We start from the raw sequence: 9,442 nt of genomic DNA, 5'->3' as shown, positions 1-9,442 counted from the left end.
AGCCCGTGGTGCTAACCTTTAGACAGTGTGACTATGGGCTGTCACCACCTGCTCCGTCAGGAATTATGATGTCAGACGTGCTTTTTAATTTGGGTTATTTTCTTCTGTGAATGTGGAGCATCTCCAGGTCTGACAGGCCTGCAGATGTAAGTGAGACATCCAACATTACAGCTGCTGGAAACATGTCAGGACAATTCTATTAGTGATTCAGGCATAAATAGACTGTCTCCCTGTCTCTTATCTGAATATTAACAAAGGAGCTCCTCCTCTGTCTGAGCTCACAGTGCCGTTAAATACACCTGCTCCTACAGCTGCCTACCAGATCCAGGTTTTAGTGCTGCACTAAAGCCACACATGATGAGCCATGGATTTGCCTGGACTATCCATGTGAATATTTTCATTTTGAGTCTGAATTTAATGAGCTATCGTGTTAATTTCTTCAGAAATCCAGTGACAAGCTCTTGTGCTGAGGTTTGAGATGATGGAAGCCAACAGTGTCTAAAATGTAGCCTGCTATTGAAGCTAGAATAATCCAGGGCCCGTATCCATGAAGCACCCTGAGGCTAAAAATACCTCCTAGTGACATTATTCTAAGAAAAACCATAGAATTCCTCGAATTCTTAGGCATTTCTTAGAATTGGTAAGATGAAAGTTGTCTGCAAAGCACATTCGGCTTTAAGAGAGCTCCTAAGGTGCCAAACTGGTAAGAGGAGGGAGTAGGACTTTTAAGAATCTTAAGAGTGTCTTAAGAGACTAGCTGGTGGGAAAGAAGGAGAGGAAGCAGAGACATTCTCCATATGTAGGATGACAATGAGTCAGTAACACGTGACCAGACTGATCTACATAATTATTTTACGTTAATTTACTGTCTTAATGTATTTGGAAATTGTTTAGATTCTTGTTATATACACACTGTTAATATTGGTATTATTATTATTATCATTATCATCATCATCATCATCATCATCATCATCATCATCAATGAACATACTAAATAAACTCATACATGCACACATGTATGCATACATGCACGCTTTTAATATATAGATATTTGACATGTGAATGATGTTTGTTCAAACATTTTCAAGCTGCGTCAAGTTGTTGCCCATTTAACAAGATGGTGCCAGTGTTTGCGGCCTGCCTTCTGTCTCTATGAACTGTGGTAGTTTTCCTGCTGTTTTGGCTGCTTATATGGAATGTCAACTGTCTGCTGGTTTATGATCATCAATCACTCCTAAATATACGTCAATGTGAGTGGTGGGGACAGTCTGGTCAAGATGGGCAGAGGATCTTCCACTTTTCACCACCTGTGGGTATACCGGCTTAGCTCTGCCATTTTCCAGCTTTATCTGCGTGTAGAAGGCGCAGACATCGTGGGAAACATAGCGGCAGGCTGACTAAACTTAAAGCCAGTTTGGCATGTTCTCCTGTTGCTCTCTCTGAGATATTGGGTCGGCATCTCTTCGCTGTATTTCGTGGTGTTTTCTTGATCCGATTGCCTCCTCTTTGGTTCCTGTGGTCGGCTCGGATGAGGTGCAACCGGCAAATCTCTCCTTTCCTTACTGCAGTGGGCGTGGGGTGAATCTACGGAATCTGCAGCCTCTCGCCCGGGCCGGACAGTCGGCTAATGTTCTGGCTCCTGTCAGGATAGCGCTGGTAAATGCGAGATCGCTGGCTAACAAAACCTTAATCCTGAAGGATTTTTTATGGCCCGTGGATTGGATTTTCTCTGTGTTACTGAGACTTGGATGTCTGCTGGTGAGTCTAGTGCTTTCTGTGAACTTATGCCACCCGACTGCACGTATTTTAACTCTCTGAAAACGTCAGGACGTGGCGGAGGCACTGCGACTGTTTACAAAGAACAATATAAGTGTAAACGGGTCAATATGGCAACATCTTATTCCAGCTTTGAATCTCACTTATTTGACCTTCGCTCTGACCTCCCGATGTTGTGCGCTGTTGTTTACAGACCCCGTAGTATAACAAAGATTTTATCAGTGATTTTGCTGATTTTCTGTCACAAATAATGCCAAACTATGATCGGATTTTAATTGGTGACTTTAATATTCATGTTTGTTGTCCTCTGAAGCCGCTGGCCAATGTTTTTTTAGATTTGATTGATTGTTTTAATTTTGTTCAGTCTGTGTCTCGTCCGACACAGGAACATGGGCACATTCTTGATCTTGTTTTAACTTATGGTTTTACTGTGTCTAATTTAGAGGTTTATGATGCTGTTTTTCGGACCATATTCTTTTTGACATGCCTCCTTTTTGTCATATGGTTAAATCTTGCGCTCCTACTCAGCGCTGTCATGTTCTTAATTCTTCCACTGCTGCTTAGTTTTCCACTGCTTTTCGTGCTGTGATCAGCTCTTCTGAGTGTCTCGGCTTTAATTTAGATGTTGACACCTTCACCTCTGAATTCAACTTGATTTGTCAGAGTGTCTTAGATACTGTAGCTCCATTGAAACTTAGATCTTCCAAACGTCGATCCTTGGATGAATGATGTTACGCGCACTGTCAGGCGTGAGTGTAGGAAGCTGAGCGAAAGTGGAAGGACAGATCTCAGTTGTCCTTCCAGTTACTGCGTGCTGGCGTTTTTATCAGAAAACTATGAAGGCTGCTAAATTTAAGTACTTTTCTGATGTTATTGCTTTGAACTGTCATAATCCTTGTGTTCTTTTTAAGATTGTAAATTCTGTTTTAAGTGCACCACAATTGAATTGTCTGGAGAGCTCCACTGAATTGTGTGAGAATTTTATGAGTTTTTTTCTTAAAAAGGTAGTTGGTATCAGGGCCCTCATTAGTTCTCCTGCTTATGACCCTTCTATCTCCGTGACATGCTCAGCTGTTTTTGACCAGTTTGAGTCTGTCAGTTTGCCATTTTTGAGAGATATTATTGGTCATATGAAGCCTGCTGGTTCTCCAAATGACCCTTTGCCACCTCGTCTTTTTAAAGAGGCTCTTTCCATGTTGGCACCATTTGTACTGAATATTATTAATGGGAGTTTGATTAATGGTATAGTGCCTACCAGTTTCAAGAATGCAGTGGTGACCCCACTTATTAAGAAATCTGGCTTAGATTCTTCTGAACTTTCCAATTTTAGGCCAATTTCCAAACTTCCTTTTCTCTCTAAAATTTTGGAGAAAATTGTATATTGCCAGTTGAGTTCTTTTCTAAATAATCATGACACTCTGGACTTGTTTCAGTCTGGTTTTAAATCCCGTCACAGTACTGAGTCGGCACTGCTGCAGGTTTTTAATGACATTTGTGTAGCTACTGATTCTGGTCACTGTGTTGTTTTGGTCCTGTTGGATCTAACAGTGGCCTTCGATACAGTGGACCATCAGATCCTCTTGTCTTGTCTGGAAAACTGGGTGGGCATTAAGGGTGTTGTTTTAGACTGGTTTAGATCCTACCTATCAGAGAGAAGTTTTTGTGTCTGTATTGGAGTTGTTGAATCTTGCGCAGCGCCCCTTACATGTGGGGTGCCTCAAGGCTCCATACTTGGTCCGCTTCTTTTTTCTTTGTATCTACTCCCAATGGGATCAATTTTTAGCAGACATGATATCTCTTTTCATTTTTATGCTGATAAATAAATATAAATAAATACATTTTATTTATATAGTGCCAAATCACAACAAACAGTTGCCCCAAGGAGCTGATGACTGTCAAATTTATCTGCCACTGAAGCAGCAAAATGCATACTCTGCAAACCATCTCCTAGAGTGCATTGGTGACATTAAGGCATGGTTGTCCATAAATTCTGTACATCTAAATGATAAAAAGACTGAGGTTTTGCTGTTTGGACCTAGTGACACTTCCAAAATCAATGTTGATCTGGGGCCCATGAGTCAGTATGTGACACAGACAGCAATAAACCTGTGTGTAAAACTGGACAGTGACCTTAAATTTGATGCTCAGATTAGGTCAGTAGTCAAGTTTAGTTTCTATCAACTTAGACAGCTGGCCAAGGTGAAGCGATTTCTTTCACGGCATCATTTTGAGATTTTAATCCATGCTTTTGTCACTAATCGCCTGGACTATTGCAATGCACTTTATATTGGGCTGAATCAGACTCTGCTTACTCGCCTACAGATGGTGCAAAATGCTGCTGCTCGACTTTTGGCTGGTGTTAGAAGGTGCGAGCACATTACACCGGTTTTGGCCTCACTTCATTGACTCCCAGTTCGTTTTAGAGTTGATTTTAAAATTCTTTTATTTGTTTTTAAATGTCTTCATGGCTTTGCCCCGCTATATCTGTCTGACCTGCTCCATTTATATGTCCATTCACGTTCACTCAGGTCAGCTGATTTGTCACTGTTGGTTATCCCAAGGTCAAAGAGGAAGCGTAGAGGTGACCGAGCTTTTTCAGTCGTTGCCCCGAGACTGTGGAATGATCTTCCTTTGCACATTCGGCAGGCTGATTCTCTCTCTGCTTTTAAATCTTCTCTTAAAACACATTTCTTCTCTTTGGCTTTTAACGCAGTTTGACACATTGTTTTTTTAGTGTTTTTGCTTTTAACTGTGGTTTATTTATTTATTTATTTTAACTTGCCTGTTCTTGTGTACAGCGCTTTGGTTGTTGGTATTAATTTTAAAGTTCTTTATAAATAAATTGAGATTGAGATTGAGACTGTGTAACAATTCATTTAATTTTGCTGAGTTTCATCATCATAACAAAGTTATCCTCACGATTACACGTCTTAATGCAGTTCAGGTTATATGATTGATTAATTTCACTGTCCATTCATGACTAGGAGGGTGGAGCACATTTGTCTTTTTATTTGTCCTCCCCTTTCTGTGACAACCAATCACAGCTAGAAGAGTCCTGAGTCATGCCTAGCAACGGGGTCAACCCCGCCTCCTCACAAAGACAGGAGTTTCTGTCCCCTCCTTGCTCAGACTTGCTCTCAGACACTTCCTGGCTCTAATGACTCTTAGGCTAAGGTTCCTTGCCAGGAAATTTTAGACGATGAGATTAGGAGCTCTTTGAGAGGGCTTTGAGTGGCTTCATGGATATGGCCACAGGTCCATAACGTTTGAGCAGACATTTAAAAACAGCTTCATATAGTTTATAAAGTGGTTCAAAGAGGGAAAAAACAGTTTTTTCAAGTCATTATTTGTTGGTATTGGTGGTTTACAGGATGATTTTGGAGGTGAAGAAGAGGAAGAGAGTGAGTGCTGACCCAAGGACTAGACTTGTGAAGCTGAAGGAGGAAGTGAGACAGGCACCGGAATGGGGTGAACAACACGATTGTACCCAGTAAGTTGGTCACAAAGCTCCTCAACCTAGGCCTTAGCAATATTTTATGTGCATGGATTAAGGATTTTCTGTCTGACCGCCCACAGGCAGTCAGACTGGGCCCACATCTATCCTCCAGTCTGTCTCTTAACACCGGCGCACCACAAGGCTGCGTGCTAATTCTGTTGCTTTATTCCATCTATACATATGACTGCATTTCCACCCATCCTTCAAATACAATCATAAAATTTGTTGATAACACTACTGTGGTGGGACAGATCTTCAACAGCAATGAGGCAGCCTACAGAGATGAAGTTGGTAGTCTAGTTGAATGGTGCACAGAAAATAATTTGACCCTGAATGTCAAGAAAACCAAACAGATCATAGTTGACTTCAGGAGGCACAAGGATGACCCTTCCTCCTTAACCATTAAAGGTGAAGAAGTAGAGAGGGTCTCTTGTTTTAAATTTCTGGGCACCTGGATCACTGAGGATCTTAAATGGGAAGTAAACACATCTTCTGTGGTCAAAAAGGCACATCAGAGGGTTTATTTTTTATGCACACTTAAGAAGAACAACCTGTCGGCTGAGCTGCTCAAGGCCTTTTATCACTGCTCCATCGAGAGTGTTTTAACCTGTTGCATTACAGCACGTTTTGCAAACTGCTCTGAAAACAACAAGAAATCCATCAGACGAGTCATAAGAACCGCAGAAAAGATCACTGGTCTCCTCTGCCCTCATTGGATGATATTTTTTGGACTCGCTGCCTTCGCCGAGCAAGCAGTATTCTGCAGGTCAGAACATACCCCTCACACGACCTTTTTTCCTTGCTTCCATCCGGCAGGCGTTATCGGACTTTCAAAACTAAAAAACAGCTTCTTTCCTCGAGCTGTTACAGAACTGAACAGACATGCCCAAGCTCTAGTCAGAACACTTGCATTGTTCTAATTAGAACAAGGGGGGACATGTGCAATATTTGTTTGAACTATTTTTAACTTTTAGCTATATTTATTAATGTTTTTTAACTATTTAAGGGTTTTTATTAAAGTTGTGTATTTTTAATTGATGTTTTAGAGGGATACGTGCAATATGGGACAATGACAATGTGGGATCAGTGTAATACAAGTTATGTTTGTTTCTGAGCTTGTCCCCCCCCCCAATCTCCTGATGTTTTAATATTTATTGAAATAAGTGTGTGGGTAAGTTATGTGTGAGGGTGGGCATTGTTTTTGAGGATGCACAAGCAAATTTTATTGTGCTGATTGCTGTGCAATGCCAATAAAGGTGATTCTGATTCTGATGGAGACAGCTAAGAAGGTACTGCATGTGGCATAATAACAGAGGAAGGAAGAAAAGGACAGTTGGTGGTGGAATGAAGAGAGTATGAGGAGAAAGAGGTTGCTGAAAGAGAATGGGGGAAAGTCAGAGAGATAAAGAACATAGAAAGGAATACAAGGACATGTGACATCAGGTGAAAAGAGATATGGTAAAGGCTACAGAAAGGACAAAGATTGAGCTATGCATGAAGTTAAACACGAAGGAAAGAGAAAAGGACTTGTACTGATTGACCAGACAATGGGACAGAGATGCAAAGGATGTGCAGCAGGGTAGGATGATAAAGGATGCAGATCATAATGTGCTGACAAGCAAGGAGATTGTGTTGAGAAGGTGGAGGGAATATTTTGAGGAGCTGATGAATGACATAATTGAGGGAGAAAAAGAGCAAGAGAGGAATGCATGATGTAGAGAGAAAATCAGGAACTGCTATTGATCAGAAAGCCTGAAGTGAGCCATGAAAGTGAGCAGGCTGTTGGTCCAGATGACATCCCAATGGGGCATGGGGGCGTTTGGGAGAGATGGCAGTGGAGTGTTTAACAAAATTGTTTCATTCCTTGTAAATTGAGAGGATTATGAGGAGTGGAGAAGAACCTGGGAGTTGCACCTGATTCCACCCTCCTGTCTGCGCTGGTCTTGAACCAGTAACCTGCTGCACAGGCCGGCGCTGTAACCACTGACCCACCACATTTGAATACATGAGGGTAATAAATGGCCATATAACCAGCAATATGCTGTCACAAAACTAACAGGAACCCCACCAGCACCCACCAAGAGGCGGTTAAGTTAATGTGACAACAAACATTCTTTCTCCTTAGCTGCAGGCTGCAGCAGCTTCCATCAATCATCAGCACTGTCCACATTTCATAATGATGAATAATGCAGCCTAGATTTTGGCACGCTGAGGATGCGTCGTGGCGATGCCTTTTGACGTCTCTACACAGCGTGGCATGTCCTAGTGGCATCATAACATAGTGATATCGTGACAGGTCTCATTGAGGCGGCAGTGCTGTCTCAGTGGTGTCATGATGACATGGTGAGAAAGCCGCTTTTCACACCAAATGAATACGTACCACATAAATATAAATACCCAACAGGTCACACATGTTGAAGTGTTTGGACAGAATTATAATGAATTTTGCTTTAATGCAGTGATGTGAATTTTTTTTCTTATCTTGACTTCAATGTCTTACCTCACAAATGGTGGCTGTCATGTACCATGACTTGACGGAACACTTGAGCACCTCTATGTCGCAGGTATTCCTCCAAAAGGAGGAGCTTCCTCCACTTTAGGCCACAGTTGTAGCAGACAACTGTCATGATGTTTGTGACACTTTTCACATTAGCCACTGGGCGTCACTGTTACACTGAGCAGTGTTGTGTGCACAAAAAGGCTTGACAGAAGTGGAGAAGAAGAGATGCTAGGCTAAGAGCTAAGCATGTAGTTGTGGATAGTTCAACACAACGACCAACCCGGAAGTAAACAAAACTCTCGCGCATTGGAGGCGTTTCTTGGCAGCAGCGCTCGCGAGGCCACTATCCCCCTGAAAATCGTTGACTACCCTAAGATGGCTAATCTACAAGTTTAGCTGTCAATGTGTAATGGTGATTATTCAGATAATGTTGGGTGACTAACCGTAGTTGACTAAGTTTAATAGACTAAAACATTAGACTACTTCATGGAACGGGGTCAAGGTCTTTATTGATACTGTGTAACACGATTTTTGTTCCTGGCAAATAAGTGTCTTTTTCCAGCTACATTTATTGCAAAACACTAGAAAAAGCCCAATTTTCATGCCAAATTTTATCCCCTCAAAACACCTATTTTTGACCATTTTCTGACTTTTGCACAGTAAAACTAAAATACAGAACATAACTGCAGCAAGGTTTATTTTCAAACATTTGAAAACAATTTTACAAAGTTAAAAATGAACAGTTTTCCTTGATTTGCAAATGTGCAACAAATCACTTTCCCTTATCAGACCCCAAATGTAGTCCCCCATCATGTTTTCATTGTAAGATCCCTGATATCTGTGTTCAAAGTCCATTATGTCTTGGTGAAAGCGCTCCCCATGTTCTTCTGAGTATACCCCCATGTTGTCCTTCAAGTTGTCAAGGTGAGCATCTAGAATGTGGAGCTTCAGTGACATCCTACAGCCCATTTGGCCATAGTTTCTCACCAAAGTCTCAACCAGTTCCACATAATTGTCAGCCTTGTGGTTGCCCATTAACCCATGGACAACATTAACAAAATGTTTCCATGCCTCCTGTTCCTTTGCTGTCAGTGTCTTTGGAAATTCAGGGCACTCTATGATTTTCTTGACTTGCGGTCCAATGAAAACAACAGCTTTCACTTTTGCCTCTGACAGCTTTGGGAAAAAGTCTTGAACTCTGCAGACTCTTTGTCAAGCACTGTGACAAATTGTTTCATGAGACCCAGTTTGATGTGCAGAGGAGGGAACAAAACCTTGTGAGGATCCACCAATGACTCATGTTTAATGTTACAGCTTCCAACTGAGAATACAGCCCTTTCAGCCCATTGCTTCCGGTGATAATGGGCTGCCCTGTTTCTACTGTCCCAAAGGCAGAGCAAACAGGGAAACTTGGTGAAACCTCCCTGGAGTCCCATCAAAAATGCCACCATTTTGAAGTCCCCAATGACCTCCCATCCATACTCATCATAGTTCAAAGCTTGCAGCAGATATTTGACATTGTAATCCTCCTTGAGATGCACTGAATGAGCCAAAGGAAGTGATGGATACTTGTTCCCATTGTGCAGCAGCACAGCCTTCAGGCTTCTGGATGAGCTATCAATGAAGAGTCTCCACTCATTTGGATTACATGCTATTCCTATTGCATTGAA

The 9,442-nt window shown here is 41.7% G+C and overlaps 1 long non-coding RNA gene across 1 annotated transcript; it reads right to left on the bottom strand.

Moving 5' to 3' along the window:
- Nucleotides 1-827: 827 nt before the first annotated feature.
- Nucleotides 828-8,386, bottom strand: LOC117524878. Its single transcript, XR_004564889.1, has 3 exons — nucleotides 8,289-8,386; nucleotides 1,681-1,685; nucleotides 828-839 (listed from the first exon to the last, which is right to left on the bottom strand). It is a non-coding gene; the product is annotated as an uncharacterized LOC117524878 (long non-coding RNA).
- Nucleotides 8,387-9,442: the final 1,056 nt, after the last annotated feature.

Source organism: Thalassophryne amazonica, chromosome 14 (assembly GCF_902500255.1).
Source record: "Thalassophryne amazonica chromosome 14, fThaAma1.1, whole genome shotgun sequence".
Taxonomy (NCBI): Eukaryota; Metazoa; Chordata; class Actinopteri; order Batrachoidiformes; family Batrachoididae; genus Thalassophryne; species Thalassophryne amazonica.
Note: the sequence above shows the minus strand (reverse complement) of the source record. Positions and strands in the feature narration are given on the sequence as shown.